Source organism: Choloepus didactylus, chromosome 15 (genome assembly GCF_015220235.1).
Source record: "Choloepus didactylus isolate mChoDid1 chromosome 15, mChoDid1.pri, whole genome shotgun sequence".
In the NCBI taxonomy this organism is placed as follows: domain Eukaryota; kingdom Metazoa; phylum Chordata; class Mammalia; order Pilosa; family Megalonychidae; genus Choloepus; species Choloepus didactylus.
Genome location: NC_051321.1, coordinates 34,760,575 through 34,785,638, shown reverse-complemented (window position 1 = coordinate 34,785,638; position 25,064 = coordinate 34,760,575). Strand labels below are relative to the sequence as shown.

The following is a 25,064-nucleotide window of genomic DNA, read 5'->3' as shown; positions in this document are numbered from 1 at the left end:
AGAGCCCCACAGCACAGCCCAGCGGCCCAGGGCTTCCCTTGAGGGATGGCGTACACTGGTGACGTAGCACAGCATTCCCTCGGCTGAGCTCCTGGAAGATCGCGGCTGGGAGGGGGGACCTGCTCGGAGAACCCAGGGACGCTACGCCAAGTCCAGTGGTTTGTGGGACAGCGAGATAGAGGGTCTGGGGCTGAACTGAAAGGAAGGCTTAGACTCTTGCGGTGGCCTTGAATCTCCTGGAACCTGGGAGATTTGAACAGTAGAACTGCCCTTCCTCCCTGACCACCTGTACACACGCCCCACATTCAGGGCGGACGGCTTCAGCAACACACCCAAACTGAGTTCTCCAACTGAACCCACAAGAATCATTTCCCCACACACTGAGGGAAAAAGGCTGAGAACTGACTTGAGGGATATAGGTGACTCACAGGCGCCATCTGCTGGTTAGTTAGAGAAAGTGTACATCACCAAACTGTGTCTCTGAAAAATTAGATCGATATCCTTTTTTTTGGTTACAACTTGAAAGAAACCTATCAACCAAAACAAATGCCAAGGGACCAAAAACAACAGAAAATCTTAATGCATATGATAAAACCACACGATATGGAGAATCCAGCTCCAAACACACAAATCAAGATTTCGGAAGAAACATTGTACCTTGCACAATTAATCAAAGAACTACAATTGAAGAACGAAAACATGGCAAAGGATTTAAAGGACATCAAGTGGACCATGGCCCAGGATATAAGTTCCATAAAGAAGACCCTAGAAGAGCATAAGGAAGACATTGCAAGAGTAAATAAAATAATATTAGATCTTATGGAAATAAAAGAAACTGTGGGCCAAATTAAAAAGACTCTGGATATTCACAATACAAGACTAGAGGAAGTTGAACAACATCTCAGTGTCCTAGAAGTCCACAGAACAGAAAATGAAAGAACAAAAAAAAAGAATGGAGAAAAAAATCAAAAAAATCGAAATGGATCTCAGGGATACAAGAGATAAAATAAAATGTCCAAACTTAAGACTCATTGGTGTCCCAGAAGGGGAAAAGAAGGGTAAAGGTCTAGAAAGAGTATTCAAAGAAATTGTTGGGGAAAACTTCCCCAACTTTCTACACAATATAAACACACAAAGCATAAATGCCCAGTGAACTCCAAATAGAATAAATCCAAATAAACCCACCCCAGGACATATTCTGATCAGACTCTCAAATACTGAAGAGAAGGAGCAAGTTCTGAAAGCATCAAGAGAAAAGTAATTCACCACATAGAAAGGAAACAACATAAGACTAAGTAGTGACTACTCAGTGGCCACCATGGAGGCGAGAAGGCAGTGGCATGGCATATTTAAAATTCTGAGAGAGAAAAATTTCCAGCCAAGAATACTTTATCCAGCAAAACTCTCCTTCAAATTTGAGGGAGAGCTTAAATTTTTCACAGGCAAACAAATGCTGAGAGAGTTTGCCAATAAAAGACCTGCCCTACGTCAGATTCTAAAGGAAGCCCTACCAACAGAGAGACAAAGAAAGGAGAAAGAGATATAGAGAATTTTAACGGACATATACAGTACCTTACATCCCAAATCACCAGGACACTCATTTTTCTCTAGTGATCACAGATCTTTCTCCAGAAGGGACCATAAACTGGGACATAAAACAAGCCTCAGTAAATTAAAAAAAAAAATTGAATATACTCAAAGAACATTCTCCAACCACAATGGAATACAAATAGAAGTCAATAATTTTTGAACTATAACTCCACTATTTACTTCCTACATGATAAAAAATACACAAACTCTAAGGACAAATCAGTGGTTTTAAACTCAATGTAAAATATGTAATTTTAGACAACTATATAAAGGTGGAGGAATGAAGGAGTATAGGAACATAGTTTATGTGCCCTATTGAAGTGAAGATGGTATCAAAGAAAAACAAGATTGATAGGGATTTAAGAGGTTAATTTTAAGCCCCACAGTAAACACAAAGAAATTATCAGAGAATATAACCATAGAGATGAAAAGTAGAGTTTGGGTTAAGAGAAATGGGGGAAGGGGCAATGGGGAGTTAAGAAAGGAGTGTAGGGTTGCTGTTTGAGGTGAAGGGAAATTTCTACTAATGGATGGTGGGAAAGAGCATAGCATCATTCTAAATGTGATTAATCCCACTAATGGAAGGCTAGGGAGGGGGTGGAATGGGAAGATTTAGGCTGTATATATGTTTCCACAACTGAAAAAAGAATAAAAAAAAAGATAGTCTAACTAGACAACAATTGAATGCTAAGGATGAACTTGGATGGGATTGGAGGGTGGAGGACAGGTGGCTCGAAGGGACACAGTTGAGACATAAGGAAAAGGAAATATAGAATGTAAGCATTGTATCATTGTTGAATCTCTTATACTTCTTAGCTGCGCTTAATGGAACTACATAAAAGAATGTTCTTGTACATGGGAAGTACATACGTGAATTATAGTGTATGTTCAAGGATGTGTGCAGCTAACTCTCATGTTCAGAAGACAGAGCAACAGATGATGGATGATAGATAGGGAGGGAGGGAGGGAAAGAAATAGCGATGTGACAGCATGTTAAAGTTGGTGGATTGAGCTATCGGGGGAGGGGGGTCAGGGTATGATGGAATTCTGTGTATGGGGCTAGTATTGTTTTTGCAACTATTGATGTAACTTTGAATTTATTTCAAAATAAAAAAAAAATTAAAGGGTATTCTCTATCCCTCAGTGCCAAGCCCAGTCTCCTTCCTGGGAGACCCACATCATCAGGGAATTTAAAATTAAAGAGTATTCTGAATAAAAAAAAAACAAAAAACAACAGAGGGATACAAGTGCTGGAGAAAATGTGGAGAGAGGGATGTACCTATTCACTGTGGGTAAGTAGAATGGTGCAGCCCATTTGGAGAGCAGTGTGGTGCTTCCACAGGAAGCTAAGAATAGGGTTGCCATGTGGTCCTGCAACCCTGTTATTGGGTATATACTTGGAAGAACTGACAGCAGGCACATGAATGGACATTTGCACACTGGTGTTTATGGCAGCAGTATTCATGATTTTCAATGGATGGAGGTGGCCTAAAGGTTACATTGACTGATAAACGGAATGCTGAACTGTGGTGTATACATACAGTGGAATATTGAGTGAAGGTAAGAAGGAATTAAGTTGTGAGGTATGCAACTAGGTGAATGGACCTTGAAGACAGTATGTTGAGTGGAATGGAATAAGCCAAAAACAAAAAGACAAACATTATAATACCTCATTAATATGGAATAACTATAATGTTCAAACTCTGAGAATTGAATCTAAGAGCACAGATTATCAGGGGAAGGCTTGTTGTGAAGGTTCCTAGATTTGTAAGCTCTTACAGTAGTCACATCTATTCATGAGTTGTAATGGATATTTCTACATTCTGAGATGCTGACCTGTTCATGTATAACCTAGTCAGTCCCTGGAACTTTGGGTATCCAAAGATACCTGAGACTCAGAGCCAGAGTTTGGCTGCTATGAATGTCAGCATTACCATACAGCAACTGTTAAAGAAGCTGAAAAGGAGATTGCACCTCAATTGGAGATATGAACTAAATGGACATGGTTAGGACAAAGGCAAATCAGACTAAAGAGTAAAGGATGATACTGACTGTGTTTTAAAACTTCAACTTCTGTGTGAGACCAAAGTAAGAGATGTTTATTTGGTGCAAAATCTATATTTTCTGTAGCACACTATGTAAGTTAACTTGTATGGTCAGTTTAACCAAACACCATAAGTATATGAAACCTTGAATAAGGAGTGAGATTTGGTTAGTTTGTACAGGTTAGCGTGAAGCCCAATACATCCCAGAATAATTTGGGCAGAGAATAAAAAGTATTTGCAAAGCCCCCTTGAGGGACTAGGGGAAAAGGTGGAAATATTAAACTTCCCCACCTGGGGAATTCCTGATATTCTCACAAGCATCGGGGACTACCAGTTCAGTAGGCCAAGTCCTCCATCCTGAGGTTTGCTCTTATGAAGTTTATTACTGCAAAGGAGAGGCTAAGCCTACTCATAATTAGGCCTAAGTGTCACCCCCAGAGAACCTCTTTTGTTGCTCAGATGTGTCCTCTCTCTCTAAGCCAACCTGGCAGGTGGATTTGCTGCCTTCCCCCCTACATGGGACATGATTCCCTGGGGTATAAATCTCCCTGGCAACATGGCACATGACTCCAAAGGATGAGCATCATAAGATTGAGAAAGCCTTCTGGACCAAAAGAGGGAGGAGAAATATAACAAAATAAAGTTTCAGTGGCTGAGAGATTTCACATATAGTCAAAAGGTCACTCTGGAGATTATTCTTATGCATTATATAGGTATCACTTTTAGTTTTAGTGTATTAGAATAGCTATAGGGAAATACCTGAAACTGTGGAACTGTAATCCAGTATCCTTGATTCTTGAAGATGATCATATAACTATATAGCTTATATGCTGTGACCCTGTGATTGTGTATATTTTGTGGCTCAAGTACCTTTATCCAGTGTATGGACAGATGAGTAGAAAAACGGTGACAGAGAGTAAATGAACAATGGGGGGAAGAGGGGTATTGGATGTTTGGGGTGTTCATTTTTACTTTATTTTAATTCTTATTTTTATTTTTTGGAGTAATGAAAATGTTCAAAAATTTACTTTTTTGATGAATATAAAACTGTATGACGCTATTGTGAACAACTGTACACTTTGGATGATTGTATGTTATATGAACATATCTCAATAAGATTGCATAATAAAAAGAAACAAAAAATGCCTACATGAATGGATCTGTTTAAATCACTAATTCCCATCTCTACGTCTGAAGGCTAAAATTTGGTTTTTCAGATATCAAGACAAGGATTGACCCAGAAACTGTAAATTCTTACACTCTTTACCTTGATTGCCTAGAATAGAATATGTGCTGGCCATTGGCCTGTTTAAAAAAAAAAAAAACAAAACAAAAACCTGAGGTATGATTATTAAGCTTTGGTTTCCTGGCAACTCTAAAGATCTGTGATATTAGGACAACTAATAGAAAATCAAATTTGACAATGGGAAATTCATTCCTGCACTTGGTAGATTGACTTTCATGGTCTTAACGCCATAGCCTTCCTTAATAAATCAGCATAAAATTAAAGTGGGTTTGGAGAAGGAACAATGCCAGAGACTGAAAGATGGTGATGGAAAGTTGCTAAAAGAGCCTCTTTGGAATTGTGTGGAAGGATCTCAAACTCAACCTTAGTAGTAAATGTGAGTTGGTATTACAAATAATTTTTACTATAAATGATTATTACATTCCCAGGTTGGCTGGCAAAAGCTATTTAAACTGTGGTTATGCTGTGGTGTTAATAGCATCCCAAAGTCTGTGTCTTGAGTTCCTTTGAGAATTCTGGTGGAATTTCCAGCTACAAAAGTACAATATCAGAACAAACTTTCCAAGTCATACTTTCCTATGCTTTGCTTATGTTGTTTAGTCAACTTGGCATACCTTTACCCCCCAAAGAAATATAAAATGGCTAACACTTACTGAACATTTTCTATATATTTTAAGTATTTTAAGCACATTGCTTTATTTAATCTTCACAACTCAGTAAGACTATTACTATTAATTTCCCCATTTGCAGATGGAGAAACTTAAACCCAAAGAAGTTAAATAACTTGCTTCAAGTCACACTTCTAGTAAGTGCTAGAGGATTTGAACCCTGGTAATCTAACACAATTTTGGATATTGTGCCATCATCTATCAACCATGAAGTTACACTCACTTTTTCAACTTCTGAAAGCTCTTTCAACTTTGAAGACATAATTCAAATGCCAGCTTCTTCTTGAAGACTTTCTCCCAGATTCCCTATGCCAATAGGTTCAAAATAATTGCATTCTGCACCTTGATAAAATCACTGAGTTCATTTTACTCTGTATTCTAATTTACATGCCTCTGTCCTCTTCTACCCATCACCCAGATGTGAATTTTAGGCTCACCAAGGGCAGAAAACATACCATTCACTACATATCCCTATGACTGATACTCAGTTTCATACATAGTAGTTGCTTCACAAATATTTTCTGATTTAATGGATGAATGCAGAGACAGCCAGCTCATGGCATTAAATAAACATGCTAATGGAGAAAATTCCTCAGCTTGTAAAAAGTATAAAGCATTCTCATTATGAAAGGTAGGGAGCTTGGTTTCCTTTGCTGTTCAAAGTAAGTCATACTCAAGACATTCGTCTTTGACCCAAATAACCATCCCAAAGTGAGCCAGTCAAATAGGGAGCTTGAAGATCTTTATTCATACAAGATCTAACCAGGGAAACAGATATCCCAAAATTCATCTTTCTTTGGGGTTAATCTTACATGGAAGTCCAAAATATAAAATAGATGAAACTAAATCTACTGTGATTGAAGCAATGGAGAGTGGGGATGGTGGTGGGAATCCAGAGCCTTTCTATCTCCATGCCCCCTGGGGCACCACCATAGAACATTCAAGTTCTGCAGAGCACAAGTTGGCTTTGAAAGCATATTGAAATGAATGTTAACCTATTAGCACATTTTCATCTATTATTTGTTTATTACTTACTAGATCATCAGTTATACCTAGAGGAAAACAGGACCTAGAAGCAATGAGCATTCAACTCTGCCTGGTGATATAACATGAAGATAAATTTTAATAGGTATGAGGTCAAGAAAGGACCTAGAGGGATCCAGGAGGGGGCAGACATGGGAGAGCAGCCATATCAGAGAGTCGCTGGACAACAAAAAGTTCTGGACCCTTGGTCCTATCAAGAGGGTTGCAGAACAAAGGACTCAGAGCACCAAAACTCAACACTGTGATAGACTGACAGTGGTACCACCAATGGTAATGAACATGGTAATTGTTGTTTAATTATTCAAGATGTGTCATGATGTTAATATCACCTGGAGGACCCTTGAAATATAGGCTTTCTAGTGTCTGCAGAAAGAGCTAGTTTCTGGGAAAAAAAAGGTTAGTGATGTGCTCCTAACTAAATATTGGTTAACGGACATATCAAGATATGATTCCATTTGGGTCTTGATCAAGATGGTGGAATGAGAAGCTTTAGTACTCTGTCCCCCCACAGAGGCTTTGAACAACCAGCAAGAAATGGCAGAAGCATCATTGTCGAAGTTTTAGAAAATACTTAAAGGACTGCAAAAACAGGGAAGGGGCTGAAAGAACAAAAAGTCTACTTAAAAGTGGTAGGAGAGGGAGGGGCAAGATGGCAGCATAGAGAGGGGTGGAATTTAGTTAGTCCCCTGGAGCAACTAATAAACAACCAGGAACATCTAGTAAATAATCTGGAACAACTGCTCGGGGACAACCGTGACTGTCCACACATTGTACACCAACGTGGATGGGTGGAATGGCTAAGATCACAGCATAAAATCTGTAAGTAAAAACTGCGGAACCATGCAGGGAGTCCCTACCCCCACAGCAGGCTGAGCTGCAAGCCATTGCTGTAGGAGAAACAAGCATTCCCAGAGCCAGCCAATATAGCTCAACCAAGCACCAATGGGGTTTTAATTAACAAATGTGGACTGCTGAATCCAAGCTACAAACATAGACAAAACCCCTAACAAGTAGACAAAGGCTTTTAGAGACAACTGACCTTAAAGAGCCAGAAAGACCAGGGGTTCTCTCTGACTGATGGGCAAAACTGGGAGGTTGTGGACTGACTCTGAAAGGGAGCTTTCTTTCCCTCTCTCTCTCTTTCTCAACCTGAGTCATTTAGTAGAGAGAGCCTCAGCCATTTTCAGTTCCAAGCGCCTGACCCAGACAGGGGTGGAGATAACAGAAGCAGCAATTCAAATGCAGAAGATAACTCCTTAGGGGGTGTATCTTCCTTAAAAGGAAGGAGGTGGGGCCCAGCTCCTAGGGCTGACCTTCCCTTCAGAACTCAGACCCCAGGCCCCGGAGGAAAACAGCCAATACAGAAACTAAAGGGGCCACACCTCCTTATACCAATCAGGAGTGACAGGCTGACAGGCACCACCTGCTGGGTAGGTTAGGAAAAGCACAGCAGCTAGAGGTCTCACAGGAAAACCTGTCATCCTTCTAAGATACACACTGAATATAACCCCATTCTGAGACCTGAACCCATTCTGGTCTGGGAAAATCTGATTGGGGTAACCAAGAAAACCAGATGCCTAGACAACAGAAAACTACAAATTCCAATGGGAAAAACAAAGATATGGCCCAGTCAAAGGAACAAACTTATACCTCAATTAAGATACAGTTGAGATATTGTTTCACTTTAATAAAACAATTAAAGATTTTCGAAGAAATATGTTAAATCAATTCAAAAACCAAATCAACGAGTTCAGGGAAGATAAGGCAAAATAGATGAAGGATATAAAGAAAACACTGGGTGAACATAAGGTAGAAATCAAAAGTTTGAAAAACCTACTGGCAGAATGTATGGAAATGAAAGACACAACACAAGAGATGAAAAACACAATGGAGACATACAACAGCAGATCTCAAGAGGCAGAAGAAAATACTCAGGAACTGGAGAACAAGACATCTGAAATCCTACACACAAAAGAACAGATAGGGAAAAGAATGGAAAAATATGAGCAACGTCTCAGGGAAATGAATGACAACATGATGTGCACAAATTTATGTGTCATGGGTGTCCCAAAAGGAGAAGAGAAGGGAAAAGGGGTAGAAGCAACAAAAGAGGAAATAATCAATAAAAATTTCCCATCTCTTATGAAAGACATAAAATTAAAGATCCAAGAAGTGCAGCGTACCCCAAACAGAATAGATGTGAGTAGACCTACACCAAGACACTTAATAATCAGATTATCAAACATCATAGACAAAGAGAAAATCCTTAAAGCAGCAAGATAAAAGCAATCCATCACATACAATGGAAGCTCAATAAGACTATGTGCAGATTTCTCAGTAGAAATGATGGAGGCAAGAAGGCAGTGGGGTGATATATTTAAGATACTGAAAGAGAAAAACCACCAACCAAGAATTTTATATCCAGGAAAAATGTCCTTCAAATATGAAGGAGAGTTTAAAATATTCTCTGACAAATAGACAATGAGAGTGTGTGTGAAAAAGATACCTGTCTATAGGAAATATCAAAGGGAGCACCACAGACAGAAAGGAAAAGACAGGAGTGAGAGGCTTGGAACACAATTTTGGGTGGTGGTAGCACAACAATGTGAGTACACTGAACAAAGATGACTGTGAGTATGGTTGGAAGAGGAAAGTTAGGAGCATGTGGGGCAACAGAAGGAAAGAGGAAAGATAAAGACTGGGACCGTATAGTGAAACCTAAAGTGCTCAACAATTGTGATAAAATATACAAATATGTTTTTACATGGGGGGGAACAAATGATTGTCAACCTTGCAAGTTGTTAAAAATGGGGTGGTACTGGGAAAAATACAATCAATGCAAACTAGAGTCTATAGTTAACAGAAACATTGTATTATGCGTCCTTTAATGTAACAAAGGCAATATAACAAAGCTAAATGCCTACAAGAGGGGAACATAAGGGAGGGGTATGGGACTCTTGGCACTGGTGATGTTGTCTGATTCTTTTATTCTACTTTACGTTAATTCTAGCTTTCCTTTTGATGCTTTTTAGCTGTCATTTTTTTTCCTTTCTTTTTTTTTTTTTTTTTTTTGTCTCTACCTTATTTGACTCTTCCTCTTTCTTTGTGGAAGAATTGGAGATGTCCATATATAGATAGTGGTGATGGTGGTTAATACATAAATATGGGATTATACAAGGAATCATCAATTGTTTACTTAGGATGGAAAGAATGGTGGGTGAAAAAAACATCTTAAAAAAACATGTTGAGGAAGAAACCTTGAGGGCACTACATTGAGTGAAATAAGTCAGACACATAAGGACAAAAATTGCAGGGTCTCACTGATATGAACTAATTACAATATGTAGACTCATAGATATGAAATATAAGTTACCAGGATATAGAACAAGGCTAAAGAATGGGGAGCAGATGCTTATTATGAGCAGAATGTTCAACTAGGTTGAACTTAAGTGTTTGGAAATGGACAGAGGTGATAGTAGCAGGTTATTGTGAGAATAACTAACAGTGCTGAATGGTGTGTGTCTGTGGTGGAAAGGGGAAGCTTAGAGTCATGTATGTCTCCAGAAGGAAAGTTGGAGGTTAAAAAATGGGAATATAAAACAGTGACTCTTATGGTGGACAATGTCCATGATTAACTGTACAAATATTAGAAATCTCTTTCATGAACTAGAACATATGTATAACACTATAACTAGAAGGTAATAATAGAGGAGCATATAGGGAAAAATATATCTATTGCAACCTATGTACTACAGTTAGTATTTTAATATTCTTTCATCAACAGTAACAAATGTACTATACCAATACTATGAGTCAATAATGGAGGGGAGGTGATTAGGGGTATGGAAGGATTTGAGTTTTCTTTCTTTGTCTTTATTTTCTTTTCTGGAGTAATGAAAATATTCTAAAAATTGAAAAAAATTGTCATGATGGATGCACAGCTGTATGATGGTACCATGTGCAAGTGTTTGTGAACTTTGGATCTTTGGATAATTGTATGGTGTTCTAGTTTGCTAGTGCTGCCAGAATGGAAAACACCAGAAATGGATTGGCTTTTATAAAAGGGGGTTTATTTGGCCACAAATTTACAGTCTTAAGGCCATAAAGTGTCCAAGGTAATGCATCAGCAATCAGATACCTTCACTGGAGGATGGCCAATGGTGCCTGGAAAACCTCTGTTAGCTGGGAAGGCACGTGGCTGGCGTCTGCTCCAAAGTTTTGGTTTCAAAATGGCTTTCTCCCAGGACATTTCTCTGTAGGCTGAAGTTCCTCAAAAATGTCACTCTTAGTTGCTCTTGGGGTATTTGTCCTCTCTTAGCTTCTCCAGAGCAAGAGTCCGCTTTCAACGGCCATCTTCAAACTCTCTCTCATCTGCAGCTCCTGTGCTTTCTTCAAAGTGTCCCTCTTGGCTGTAACTCCTCTTCAAAAGTTCACTCTCAGCTGCACTGAGTTCCCCCTGTCCATCAGCTCATTTATATGGCTCCAGTGACTCAATTTAGAACCACTCTGAATGGGCAGAGCAACACCTCCAAGGAAATTATCCAATCAGAGTCATCACCCACAGCTGGGTGGGGTGCATCTCCATGGAAACACTCAAAGAATTACAGTCTAATCAACACTGATAACGTCAGCCCACACCAGATTACATCAAAGATAATGGTGTTTGGGGGACACAATATATTCAAACTGGCACATATGGTATGTGAGCAATCTCACTAAAATTAAAAAAAAAAAAAACATACTAAGAAACAGGAAGTGAAGGCCCAGGCAGAGCAGAAAATTAAAACATTAGAAACTATCAATGTAGAGGACCAGAAGTGGGATTCACCAGAGAAAGATTTTTTTTTAATGGTCCTAAAAATGCTCAAAGTGCTAAAGGAAAAAAACAATGGACAAGAAACTAAAGGAAATCAGGAAAACAATAGATGAACATACAGATAATTTCCATAGAGAGATGGAAATAATGAAAAGTTTCCAAGCAGCTGAGGATCACAGTAACAGATAATAAAAACTCCCCAGATGAGGTTCAACAGCAGATTGGAGCTGGCATAAAAAAAACAATCAGAGAACACAAAGACAGGACAACTGAAATAATTCAGTCTCAGGAGCAGAAAGAAGAAAGAATAAAGAAAAGTGAACAGCCTGAGGAACCTGCAGGACCCCATCAAGCATACCAATACATGCATTGTGGGAGTCCCAGAAGAAGAGAGTATATTCAAAGAAATAATGGCAGAAAACTTCCCAAATTTAATGAAAGACATCAATATACACATCCAATACACTCAACAAACTCCAAACAGGATAAAACCAAATAGACCCATACTGCAGCATATTATAATAAAAAACTGTTGAATACCAAAGACAAAGAGAGAATTTTGAAAGCTTCAAGAGAGAAGCCATATGTCACATACAAAAGAACCTCAATAAGATCTAGTGCCAAATCCACAGAAGAAAGAAGACAGTGGGATGACATAGTTCAAGTGCTGAAAGCAAAATATTGTCAACCAAGAATTAAATATGCAGCAAAATGCCTTTCAAAAATGACAGAGAGCTTAAGTCACTTCCAGATAAACAAAACTGAGGGAATTTTTCATCACTAGACCAACTCTATAGGAGATGCTAAAGAGAGTTCTGCAGGTTGAAATGGAAGGATAAGAGACAATACATCAAAGCTGCATGAAAAAATAAAGATCTCCGATGAGGGTAATGACATGGATAAATATAAATGCCAGTACTCTAGCAATTTTGGTTTGTAACTTCACTTTTTACTTCCTACAGGATCTAAAAGGCAAATGCATAACATGTAAGGATAAATCAATGGTTTTTGACTCATAATGTAGAAATGTAATTTGTGACAAGAGGCACAAAAATTGGAGGGACAGAGGTATATGGGAAATAGTTGCATACATTAGTGATGTTAAGTTGGTATCAAAGCAAAAGATTTTGTTATAGATTTAGAATATTAAATTTAAACCCTATTGTAACTACTAAGAAAATATCAGAAAATATACAGGCTCATAGAGACAGAAAACAGAGTATAGGTTGCCAGGGGTGGGGGACAGGGGGAATGGGGAGTTAACACATAATGAATGAAGTGTTTCTCTTTGGGGAGAAGGGAAAGTTTTAGTAATGGAAGGTGTTTAGGGTACTGCAATATTGTCAGTGTGATTAATCCCATTAAATGGTTTGCTTGGGAGTGGTTGAGATGGGAAAGACTGCGCTGTGTATTTAACCACAATTTATTAAAACAAAAAAGAAAGAGCAACTAAAGAAACTAACAATTAAATACAATACATGATTCTGGAGGGGCTCTAGCAAGGGAGGAGAAAAGCTCAAAGGGTCATTATGGGGACATATGAAAAAATTGAAATTTAGACTGTAAGCTTTACATCAATGTTAAATGTCTTGAACTTGATAACTGCACTTAAGGTGGTTACATAAGAGAATATCCTTGTTCTTAGGAAATGGACATGGCAGTATTAAGTGTTCAAGGAGCATGAAGAATATAACCTACACTCAAGTGTTCAGAAAATGGGATAGATAGATAGATAGATAGATAGATAGATAGATAGATATAGATAAATAGAGAATGATATGACCAATGTGGGTAGTATATGGGAGATGGGGATATATTGGAATTCTCTGTTTGGGGTTTGTGCTATTTTTGTAACCATCCTGTAAATTGAAAAGTATTTTAAAATAAGAAGTGGGGGTGGGGCAAGATGGTGGCATAGAGAGGTGTGGAATTTATTTAGTCCTCTAGAGCAACTAGTAAATAGTCAGGAACAACTAGTAAATAGTCTGGCACAACTGTTGGGGGACAACCGTGACTGTTCACACATCGTACACCAGCCTGGAATGGGTGGAACAGCTAAGATTGCAGCATAAAAGCTGTGAGTAAAAACTGCAGAACCAGTGCCCCTCCCCCACCAGAATGGCAGGCTAAGCTGCAAAACTTTGCTGTGGGAGAAAGAAGCAGTCCCTGCCAGGAGTGAGGGAGTGTAGCTCAGCCAAGTTCCAACTGTGGTCTTAATTAACAAATGTGGACTGCTGAATACAAGCTACAAGCACAGATAAACCCCTGACAAACAGGAAAGTACCCTGGGGTCCCTCCTAGCGGAGAGGAGGTGTGGCTGACAGAAAAAAATACAGAGGCTTCTGTAGATGGCTGAGCTTAGAGTACTGGAAGATGGCTGTGTCCCAAGAAAAGGAGTATGGGGGACCAGGTACTATCCCTGGCCAACAGGCAAAACTGGTGGGCCGGGAACTGGCTCTGAAAAGGGGCTTTCTCTCTTTCTCCTTTTTTTGTCTCTCAATCTGAATGGCTCAGTGGAGAAAACCTCAGGCATTTTCAGTTCTGGGTGTTGACCGAGGCAGGGGTGGAGTTGACAGAGTCAGAGAGACAAAGGAGTAATTCAAGTGTAGAAGATAACTTCCTAAGGGGTGTATCTTCCCTAAGTAGCTGCTCTCCCTTCAGAAATGAGACCCCAGGGCCTGGGGGAAAACAATCAAACCAGAAACAATTTAAGCTTGGTTTCTGTCCAGGACAAGGTCTTCTGAGAATTAAAGGGATCACACCTCTTTACACAATGGGGAGCAATGGGCTGACAGGTGCCACCTGCTGGGTAGGTTAGGAAAAGCACAGTGGCTAGAGGCCTCACAGGGAAGTCTGTCAATCTTGTAGGATTCACCCTCAGGGAAACCTGATACTGAATAGAGCTTCCTCCTGAGACCTGAAATCGTTCTGGTCTGGGAAAATCTGATTGATGTAATCAAGGAAAGCAGATGCCTAGACAACAGAAAACTACAAATGATGCTAGGAAAAATGAAGATATGGCTCAGTCAAAGGAAAATACTTATACTTCAACTGAGATACAGAAATTGAAACAACTAATTAAAGATCTTCAAATAAATATGATAGATCAACTCAAAACCCAATTCAACCAGTTGAGGGAAGATATGGCAAAAGAGATGAAGGATATAAAGAAAACATGGGCAAACATAATGAAGAACGTGAAAGTTTGAAAAAATAATTGGCAGAACCTATGGAAATGAAAGGCACAACACAAGATATGAAAAACACAATGAAGTATGGGCAAGATGACAGAGTGGTGAGGTGTGGGTTTTAGTTATTCCTCTGGGGCAGTTGGTAGAAAGCCAGGAACTGCATAGACCAGACACCACAGAGGAATTTGAGCTTGGGCAGGCTTTATACAACACTCACAGACATGCAGAGTAGCTAAGATCAGCAAAATCTGTGAGTTCTCGCAGCCAGGGTGCCTGTACCCCTCCCTGGCAGACACAGTCTCAAGGGAGGAGGGGCCATTGGTGCTGGGAACCAGGAGGGAGAACAGTAGTTGCAGCTCTGATTGAAAAGATCAGGCTTTTGAACAAAAATTCCAACAATAGATAGACTGAGACCAGACACCAGAGAATCTGGGAGCAGTCAGCGCAGCAGAGAGGAAATAGGGCTAGCAAAAACAGCAAAAAAAATAAATAAATAAAAACAGAAACAAAAACAGGGATTTTTTTGGAGTTCTGGTGAACATAATATGCAGAAGGGCAGGGCTCAAAGAGAATCAGGCACATATGCAAATCCAGGGAGCCAGGCCCTTTTCTGAAAAGCCAGTTTCTCTGTTTTCTTGATTGTTCCTTAATCACCATCAACTCCTTGTCTTTTAGCATTTAAATAGTCCATTAGAACTGGAAGGACTGTAAATAGTCCATACTGGGCCCTTCTTTTTCTTCTTTCTTTTCTTTTCTTTTCTTTTTTTTTTTTTTTATCTTTTTCTTTTTAAAAAAATAATTATTCTAAGAAGCCCATTACAGAAAGCCTCAAAGACTTGCAATTTGGGCCCAGGCAAGAGCAGAGCTAAGAGAGCTCTAAGAGATAAAGCAATAAGTCTAGTGGCAGAGAAAATTCGCTAAACACCATAACTTCCCAAGAAAAGGGAGGGGTTGCCTGACTTCAGTGGTAGCCCCCCTTTTGGGAACTCAGACCCCAGGGCTGGAATTCAGAAACCAGCTTCAGTCAGCCACACCCCCAACAGGGTCAAGGTCACTGGGAGAACTAACCTCCTCACACTGGTGGGGAACAGCAGTCTAAAGGCCTCACAGGAGGGTCTCATTCTCAAGGAAATCCATACCCCCCTCCTGAGACCTGGGCCACTCTGGGTAGGGACAACCTGACTGGGGTTGACTGTATCTGAGGACACCCTCACATAAAATGGCTACAGAGAGGCAGGGCAAGAAACAGAAAAACAAGAGGTGAAAAATTCCAATCAACTAAAAAGAACCTAAATTAGAGGCCTAGAATAAGCTGAACTGAACACTAAAGGTTAGAGAACAAAGTCAACCAACAAGAAAACCCTAGGTAAAAGAGTGAAAACAAGCTCCAGAATAAACTAATCAAGACAGTCAGATGCCTAGACAGCTTAAGATAATGAGCCATACTAGGAAACACAAAAATATGGACCAGCCAAATGAACAAACTAATAATTCAACTGAGACACAGGAGTTGAAGCAATTATTGCTAAATCAATTCAATGAACTGAAGGAAGAACTAATTGGAGATGTTTGAACAAATCTAAATCAATTCACAAATCAGTCAACGAACTGAGGGAAGACATAGCAACAGAGATGAAGGATATAAGGAGGACACTGTATGACCATAAGGAAGAATTCATAAACTTGAAAAAACAAAAAGCAGAACTTATGGGAATGATGGGCATAATGGAGGAGACGAAAAAGACAATGGAGGGATACAACAATAGATTTGAATAGGCAGAAGAAAGGATCAGTGAATTGGAAGACCAGACACCTGAATTCATACACACAAAAGAACAGATGTTGAAAAGATAGAAAAATATGAGCAGGGACTTAGGGAGCTGAGTGACAACATGAAAAACAGAAATATTTGTGTTATGGGTGTCCCAGAGGGAGAAGAGAGGGGAAAAGAGGCAGAAAGAATAATAGAAAAAAAAATAACTGAAAATTTCCCAACTCTTATGAAAGACAGAAAATTAGAGATTCAAGAAGTACAGCGCACCCCAAACAGAATAGACCCCAAGATACTTACTGATCAGATTGTCCAATGTCAGAGACAAAGAGAATTCTGCAAGCAGCAAGAGAAAAGCAATCCTTCACATACAAGGGAAGCTCAATAAGACTATATACAGATTTCTCCACAGAAACCATGGAGGTTAGAAGACAGTGGTATGATATATCTAAGATGCTGAAAGAGAAGAACTGTCAACCAAGAATTCTGTCTGGCAAAATTGTCCTTCAAAAATGAGGGCAAGATTAAAAGATTTTCAGACAAATAGACACTGAGAGAGTTTGTGACTTAGAGACTGATGCTACAAGATACACTACAGGGAGTGCTACAGGATGATAGGAAAAGACAGGAGAAAGAAGTTTGGAGAAGAGTGTAGAAATGAAGATTATCAGGAAGGGTAAAAAGAGAGAGAGGAAAAAATAAGACATGATGTATAAAATCCAGAAGATTTTAGATAATAAAATGACAGAAGATAATAAAATGATAGACTATAATAAAATGATAGAACAAAGTACTGCCCTTACAGTAATAACACTAAATGTTAATGGACTAAACTCCCCAGTAAAAAGACACAGACTGGCAGAATAGATTAAAAAACAGGACACATCTATATGCTGTCTATAAGAAACTCACTTTAGACACAAGGACAATAATAGGCTGAAAGTGAAAGGTTGGAAAAAGATATTTCATGCAACAGCAACCAGAAAAAAAGAGGAAGTGGCTATATTAATATAAGAAAAGTAGACTTCAAAAGTAACACAATTAAAAGAGACAAAGAAGGACACTATATATTAATAAAAGGGTCAATTAATCAAGAAAACATAACAATCATAAATATTTTTATACACCAAGCCAGAGTGCCCCAAAATTCATGAGGCAGACACTGAGAACACTGAAAGGAGAAGTAGATAACTTGACAATAATAGTTGGAGACTTCAATACACCACTCTCATCAATGGGCAGAACATCTAGACAGAGGATCAACAAGGAAACAGAGATGTTGAATTGCATGATAAATGAACTAGGGTTGACAGACATTTATAGAAGAGTACACCCCACAACAGCAGGATACACATTTTTCTCAAGTGCTCATGGAACATTCTCAGGATAGACCACATGCTGGGTCACAAAGCAAGTCTCAACAAACATAAAAACATTCATATTATGAAAAACACTATCTTGGATCATAATGGAATGAAGCTGGAAATAAATAACAGAAGATTGTAAAATTCACAAATATAGGGAGACTAAACAACACATTCTTGGAAAACCACTCGGTAAAGAAGAAATTACAAGAGAAATTAGTGAATACCTTGAGGCAAATGACAGTGAAAACACAACATATCAAAACTTATGGGATGCAGCAAAGGTGGTGCTGAGAGGGAAATTTATTGCCCTAAATGCCTGTATTAAAAGAGAAAAGAGAGCAAAAATTGAGGAATTAACTGTCCACCTGGAGGAACTAGAAAAAGAACAGCAAACTAACACCAAAGAAAACAGAAGGAAAGAAATAACAAAGATTAGAGTAGAAATAAATGAAATGAGAACAGGAAAACAATAGAGAGAATCAACAAAACCAGAAATTGGTTCTTTGAGAAAATGAACAAAATTGACAGACCCCTAGCTAGGCTAACAAAAAAAAAAAAAAAAAAAAAAAAGAGAGAGAGAGAGAGAGAAGATGCAAATAAATGAAATCAGAAACAGGAAAGGAAATATAACTACTGACCCTGCAGAAATAAAGGAGATAATGAGAAGTTACTATGAGCAACTATATGCTAATAAACTAGACAACTTACACAAAATGGACAACTTCCTAGGAAAGCATAAACAACCAACACTGATCCAAGAAAAAATAGACAACCTCAATAAACCAATCACAAGTAAAGAGATTGAGTCAGTCATCAAAAAGCTCCCCCAAAAGAAAAGCCCAGGACCAGATGGCTTCACATGTGAATTCTACCAAGCATTCTAGAAAGAATTAATACCAATCCTGCTCAAACTCTTCAAAAAAATTTAAGAGGAGGGAAAGCTACCCAGCTCTTTCTATGAAGCCAACATCATCCTAATTCCAAAATCAGACAAAGATACTACAAAAAAAAAGAAAATTATAGACCAATCTCATTAATGAATATAGATGCAAAAATCCTAAACAAAATAGTTGCTAATCGAATCCAGCAGCACATTAAAAGAATTATACACCACAGCCAAGTGGGGCTTATTCCAGTTATGCAAGGCTGGTTCAACACAAGAAAATCAATTAATGTAATACACCACATCAATAAATAAAAGCAAAAGAACCACATGATCATTTCAATTGATGCACAAAAGGCATTTGACAAAATTCAACATCCTTTCTTTTTTTTCTTTTTTTTAAAATTAAATTCAGTTTTATTGAAATATAGTTAAGTACCATACAGTCATCCATGGTGTACAATCAGCTGTTCACAGTACCATCATATAGTTATGCATTCATCACCCCAATCTATTTTTGACCCCCTTCCTTACACCAGAAAGAATCAGAATCAGAATAAAAAATAAAAGTAAAAAAGAACACCCAAATCATCCCCCCCATCTCATCCTATTTTTCATTTAGTTTTTGTCCCATTTTTCTACTCATCCACCCACACACTAGAGAAAGGGAGTGAGATCCACAAGGTTTTCACAATCACACTGTAATCCCTTGTAGACTACATTGTTATACAATCATCTTCAGGAGTCCAGACTACTGGGCTGGAGTTTGACAGTTTTAGGTATTTACTTCTAGCTATTCCAATACATTAAAACCTAAGAGGTGTTATCTATATACTGCATAAGAAGTCCACCAGAGTGACCTCTTGACTCCATTTGAAATCTCTAAGCCACTTAAACTTTATTTCGTTTCATTTTGCATCCCCCTTTTGGTCAAGAAGTTGTTCTCAATCCCATGATGCTGGGTCCATATTCATCCCCGGGAGTCATATCCTGCATTGCCAGGGAGATTTGTACCCCTGGGAATCAGGTCCAATGTAGGGGGAGGGGAGCAAGCTCAACTGCCAAGGCGGCTTAGAGAGAGAGGGGTGCCACATCTGAGCAACAAAGAACTACTCGGGGGAGATGCTTAGGCACAATTATAAGCAAAGTCTAGCCTCTCCTTTGCAGTAATGAGCTTCATAAGGGCAAGTCCCATGATAGAGGACTCGGCCCATCATACTGCCAGTTCTTAATGTTTCTGACATAAGCATCAGTCCAGGTGAGGAAGTCCAACACTTCCGCATTTTCCCCCAGCTCCGCATAGGGGCCCTACAAATATATTTTTATTCTCTGCCCAAATTACTTTGGGATGTGTCACTATTTCACTCTAACCAATATGAACCTACCATATTGCACTTCCTATTCTAAATTCCATGTAACTGTGGTGTTTGAACAAACTGACTGTAGAGTTATATTGTTTAGAAAATATAGATCCTACACCAAATAGACATCTCTTCCCTTGGTCTCACATGGTACTGAAGTTGTAAAACACAGTCAGTTTTGACTTTTATCCTTTGGCCCAGTTTGCCCTTGTCTAAACCAGGTCTACCTCAATCATATCACTAATTGAGGTCAGGGCTCTTTTTCAGCTTTTTTTTTTTTTTTTTAATAGTTGCTGTATGAGCTAATACTGACATTCATATCTGTCAAGCTCTAGCTCACCTGAAACTCAATGTTCCAGAGACCAATCAGGTTATACACTAAGGTATCAGCATCTCAATGTTTGGAGATAGCCATTATAATTCAGGAATAGATTTGACTGCTATAAGAGCTTACAGTCTAGGGACTATGAGCAACCATAAACTAATAAACAGGACAACTTACATGAAATACACAACTTCCTAGGAAAGCATAAACAACCAACACTGACCCTAGAAGAAATAGATGACTTCAACAAACCAACCACAAGTAAAGAAACTGAGTCAGTCATCAAAAAGCTCCCCAAAAAAAGCCCAGAACCAGACAGCTTCACATGTGAATTCTACCAAGCATTCAAGAAAGAATTAATACCAATCCTGCTCAAACTCTTCAAAAAAACTGAAGGAGAGAAAGCTACCCAACTCTTTCTATGAAGCCAAAATCACCCTAACACCAAAATCAGACAAAGATACTACAAAAAAGAAAATTATAGACCAATCTCTTTAGTGACTACAGATGTAAAAATTCTCAACAAAATACTCACAAATCAAATCCAGCAGCACATTAAAAGAATTATACACCATGACCAGGTGGGTTTATCCCAAGTATGCAAGGCTGGTTCAACACAAGAAAATCAATTAATGTAATATACCACATCAATAAATCAAAGCAGAAGAACCACATGATTGTCTCAATAGATACAGGAAAGGCATTTGACAAAATTCAACATCCTTTCTTGATGAAAACACTTCAAAGGATAGGAATAGAAGGGAATTTTCTCAATATGATAAAGGCAATATATGAAAACCCCACAGCTAACACCATACTCAATGGGGAGAAACTGAAAGCCTTCCCTCTAAGATCAGGAACAAGACAGGGATGCCCACTGTCACCACTGTTATTCAACATTGTGCTAGAAGTTCTAGCTAGAGCAATTAGGCAAGAAAAAGAAATAAAAGGCATCAAAATTGGGGAGAGAAGAAGTGAAACTTTCACTGTTTGCAGAAGACATGATTCTGTATGTCGAAAATCCAGAAAAATCTACAGCAAAGCTGTTAGAGCTAATCAATGAATAGAGCAAAGTGGCAGGCTACAAGATCAACATGCAAAAATCTGTAGTGTTCTTGTACACAAGTAATGTGCAACAAGAGGAAGAAATAAAAAAAAAATCCATTTACAATAGCAACCAAAAGAATGAAGTATTTAGGAATAAACTTAACCAAGGAAACAAAAGACCTATTTAAAGAAAACTACAATAAACTGGTAAAGGAAATCAAAGAGGACCTGTTCATGGATTGGAAAACTAAATATAATTAAGATGTCAACTCTACCTAAACTGATTTACAGATTCAATGCAATACCAATTAAAATCCCAACAACTTACTTTGCGTAAATAGAAAACCAGTAACCAAATTTATTTGGAAGGGAAAGGTGCCCAGAATAGCCAAAAATATCTTGAGAAAGAGGAATGAAGTGGGAGGTCTCATACTACCTGACTTTGAACCATAGTACAAACCTACAGTGCTCAAAACAGCTTGGTACTGGCATAAGGACAGAGATACCCACCAACAAAATTGAACTGAGTGTTCAGAAATAGATTCTCACATCTATGGACAATTGATCTTTGATAAGGCAGTTAAGCCAAAGCGATTGGGACAGAGCACCCTCTTCAATAAACGATGTTTGGAGAACTGGATATCCATTTCCAAAAGAATGAAAGAGGTCTTCTACCGTACACCTTATACAAAAATCAACTCCAATTGGATCATAGACCTAAACATAAGTGCTAAGACCATAAGATCTTAGAAGAAAATGTAGGGCAATATCATAAAGATCTTGTGATAGGAGGTGTCTTCCTGGACCTTACACCCAAAGCACGAGCAACCAAAAAACAAATAGACAAATGGGTCTCCTCAAAATCAAACACTTTTGTACATCAAAGGACTTTGTTAGAAAAGTAAAAAGGCAACCTACACAATGGGAGACAATATTTGGAAACCACATATCAGATAAGGGCTTAATATCCCGAATATATAAAGCAATCCTACAACTCAACAACAGAAAGACAAAGAACCCAATTAAAAAATGGTCAAAAGACATGGACAGACACTTTTCTGAAGAGGAAACAGAAATGGTTCAAAAACATATGAAAAAAACGCTCAACCTCACTGGCTATTAGGGAAATGCAAATCAAAACCACAATGAGATATCATTTTACACCTATCAGAATGGCCATTATCCAAAACACAGAAAATTACAAGTGCTGGAGAGGCTGTGGAGAAAGAGGCACACTTATTCATTATTGGTGGCAATGAAGAAAGGTGCAACCACTCAGGATAACAGTGTGGAGGTTCCTCAGGAAGCTAAGTATAGATTTGCCATATGACCCAGCTATTCCATTGCTAGGTATATACTCAAAGGAACTGAAAGATAAGACACAAACAGACATTTGTATACCAATGTTTATTGCGGCATTATTTACGATTGCCAAGAGATGGAAGCAGCCCAAATGTCCATCAACAGACGAGTGGATAAACAAACTGTGGTATATGCACATGATGAAATATTATGCAGCTATAAGCCATAACAAAGACATGGAACATATAATAAGGTGGATGAACCTTGAGGACATTATGTTGAGTGAAGTTAGCCAGAAACAAAAGGACAAATACTGTATGGTGTCACTAATATGAACCAACATTAAGAGCAAACTTTGAGAGTTAAAAGCTGATAACACAGGCTACCAGGAAATGGAATGAGGGTAGAGATCGGGCATTTGATGCTGAATGACTACAGAAAGCATGGTTTATTGTATAGATCCAGAAATAGATACCATAATACTGTGTGAAGGTAGTCCAATATTGTAAATACACTGAACAAAGATGTCTGTGAGTAAAGTTGAAAGAGGTGGTATAGGGGAATGTACGACACCAGAGGTAAAGATAGATTGTAAAGACTGGGACTGTATAACTCGGCAAAAACTGAAGTGGCCAATGACTGTTGCTAAATGTACAAATATAAAAATGTTTTTACATGTGGGAAAACAAATGAAGGTTAACCATGCAGAGTGTTGAAAAGGGATGGTAATTGGGAAAAAACATAATCAAAGCAAACCAGAGTCTATGGTCAACAGTAACATTGTAATATGCTTCTATTAAATGTAACAAAGGCAATATATGAAAGTTTAATGTGTATGAGAAGGCTATATAAGGGGTGGATAGAGGATTCTTGGTAATGGTGTTGTTTTTTGTCCTTACTATTATATTGTATCTTACAACATTTTATTTTTCTTTTTATTATCATTTTTATTATTTGCCAAAAAAAACACATTTTCATAGTAATCAATATGTTCAAGTGCTGACTATGGTGATGAATGTACAACTCTATGATGATACCATGAACAACTGACTGTACACTGTGGATAACTGTATGATATGTGAATATATCTTTATAAAATTGGAGGAAAAAATATACATATGGGTAAAAGTGCTGGAGAAAACATGGAGAGAGGGATGTACCCATTTACTGTTGATGAGGAGGCAGAATGGTGTAGCCTTTCTGAAGGTCAGTGTGGTGGTTCCACAAGAAGCTAAGTATGTGGGGGCCATAAGGTCCTGTACCCTCATTATGGGGTATGTACTTGGAAGAACTGAGAGCAGAGACATGAATGGACATTTGCACACTGGTGTTTATGGAGGCAGTATTCATGATTTGCAATGGGTGGAGGTGACCTAAGGGTACACTGACTGAGGAACAGAATGGTGAATTGTGGTGTATGCATGCAATGGAATATTAAGCAACTACGAGAAGGAGTGAAGCTGTGAGGCATGCCACAAGGTGAATGGATCCTGCAGACAGCATTTTGAGTGAAGTACACCAGAAACAAAGGCAAACACTATAATGCCTCACCAATATGGACTAACTACAATGTGTAAACTCAGAATTGAATCTTAGAGCACAGCCTAACAGAGAAATGCTTATAATTAGGCCTAATTGTCTCCCCGAGTGCCTCTTTGTTGCTCAGATGTGGTCCTCTCTCTCTAGCTAAGCCACCTCAGCAGGTGTTCTTGCTGTCCTCCCCCCTACGTGGGACCTGACTCCCAGGGGTGTAAATCTACCTGGCAACGCAGGATATGACTCCCAGGAATAAATTTGGACTTGGCGTCATGGGATTGAGAACATCTTCTTGACCAAAAGGGGGATGTGAAATGAAACAAAATAAAGCTTCAGTGGCTGAGAGATTTCAAATGGAGTTGAGAGGTCACTCTGGTGAATGCTCTTACGCATTGTATAGATAACACTTTTTAGCTTTTAATTCATTGGAATAGCTAGAAGTAAATAACTGAAATTATCAAACTTCAGCCCAGTAGCCTTGATCCTTGAAGATGATTTATAACAATGTAGATTACAAGGGGTTACAGTGTGATTGTGAAAACCTTCTAGATCACACTCCCTTTATCCAGTGTATGGATGGATGAGTAGAAAATGGGGACCAAGACTGAATGAAAAATAGGGTGGGATGGGGGGATGATTTGGGTGTTCATTTTTATTTTTTATTTCTTATTCTTATTCTGATTTTTTTCTGGTGTAAGGAAAGGGGTCAAAAATAGATTGGGATCACCAAAAGTTGGTTCTTTGAGAAGATCAACAAGATTGACAAGCCCCTAGCTAGACTGACAAAATCAAAAAGAGAGAAGACCCATATAAACAAAATAATAAATGAAAAAGGTGACATAACTGCAGATCCTGAAAAAAATAAAAAAATT

General features: G+C 38.5%; 1 protein-coding gene across 1 annotated transcript in view; it reads right to left on the bottom strand.

The window, feature by feature from the left end:
* HPSE2 (heparanase 2 (inactive)) overlaps positions 1-25,064 on the bottom strand; it is an 859,688-nt gene that overhangs the window by 463,984 nt on the left and 370,640 nt on the right. The gene's annotated exons all lie outside the window — the stretch shown is intronic.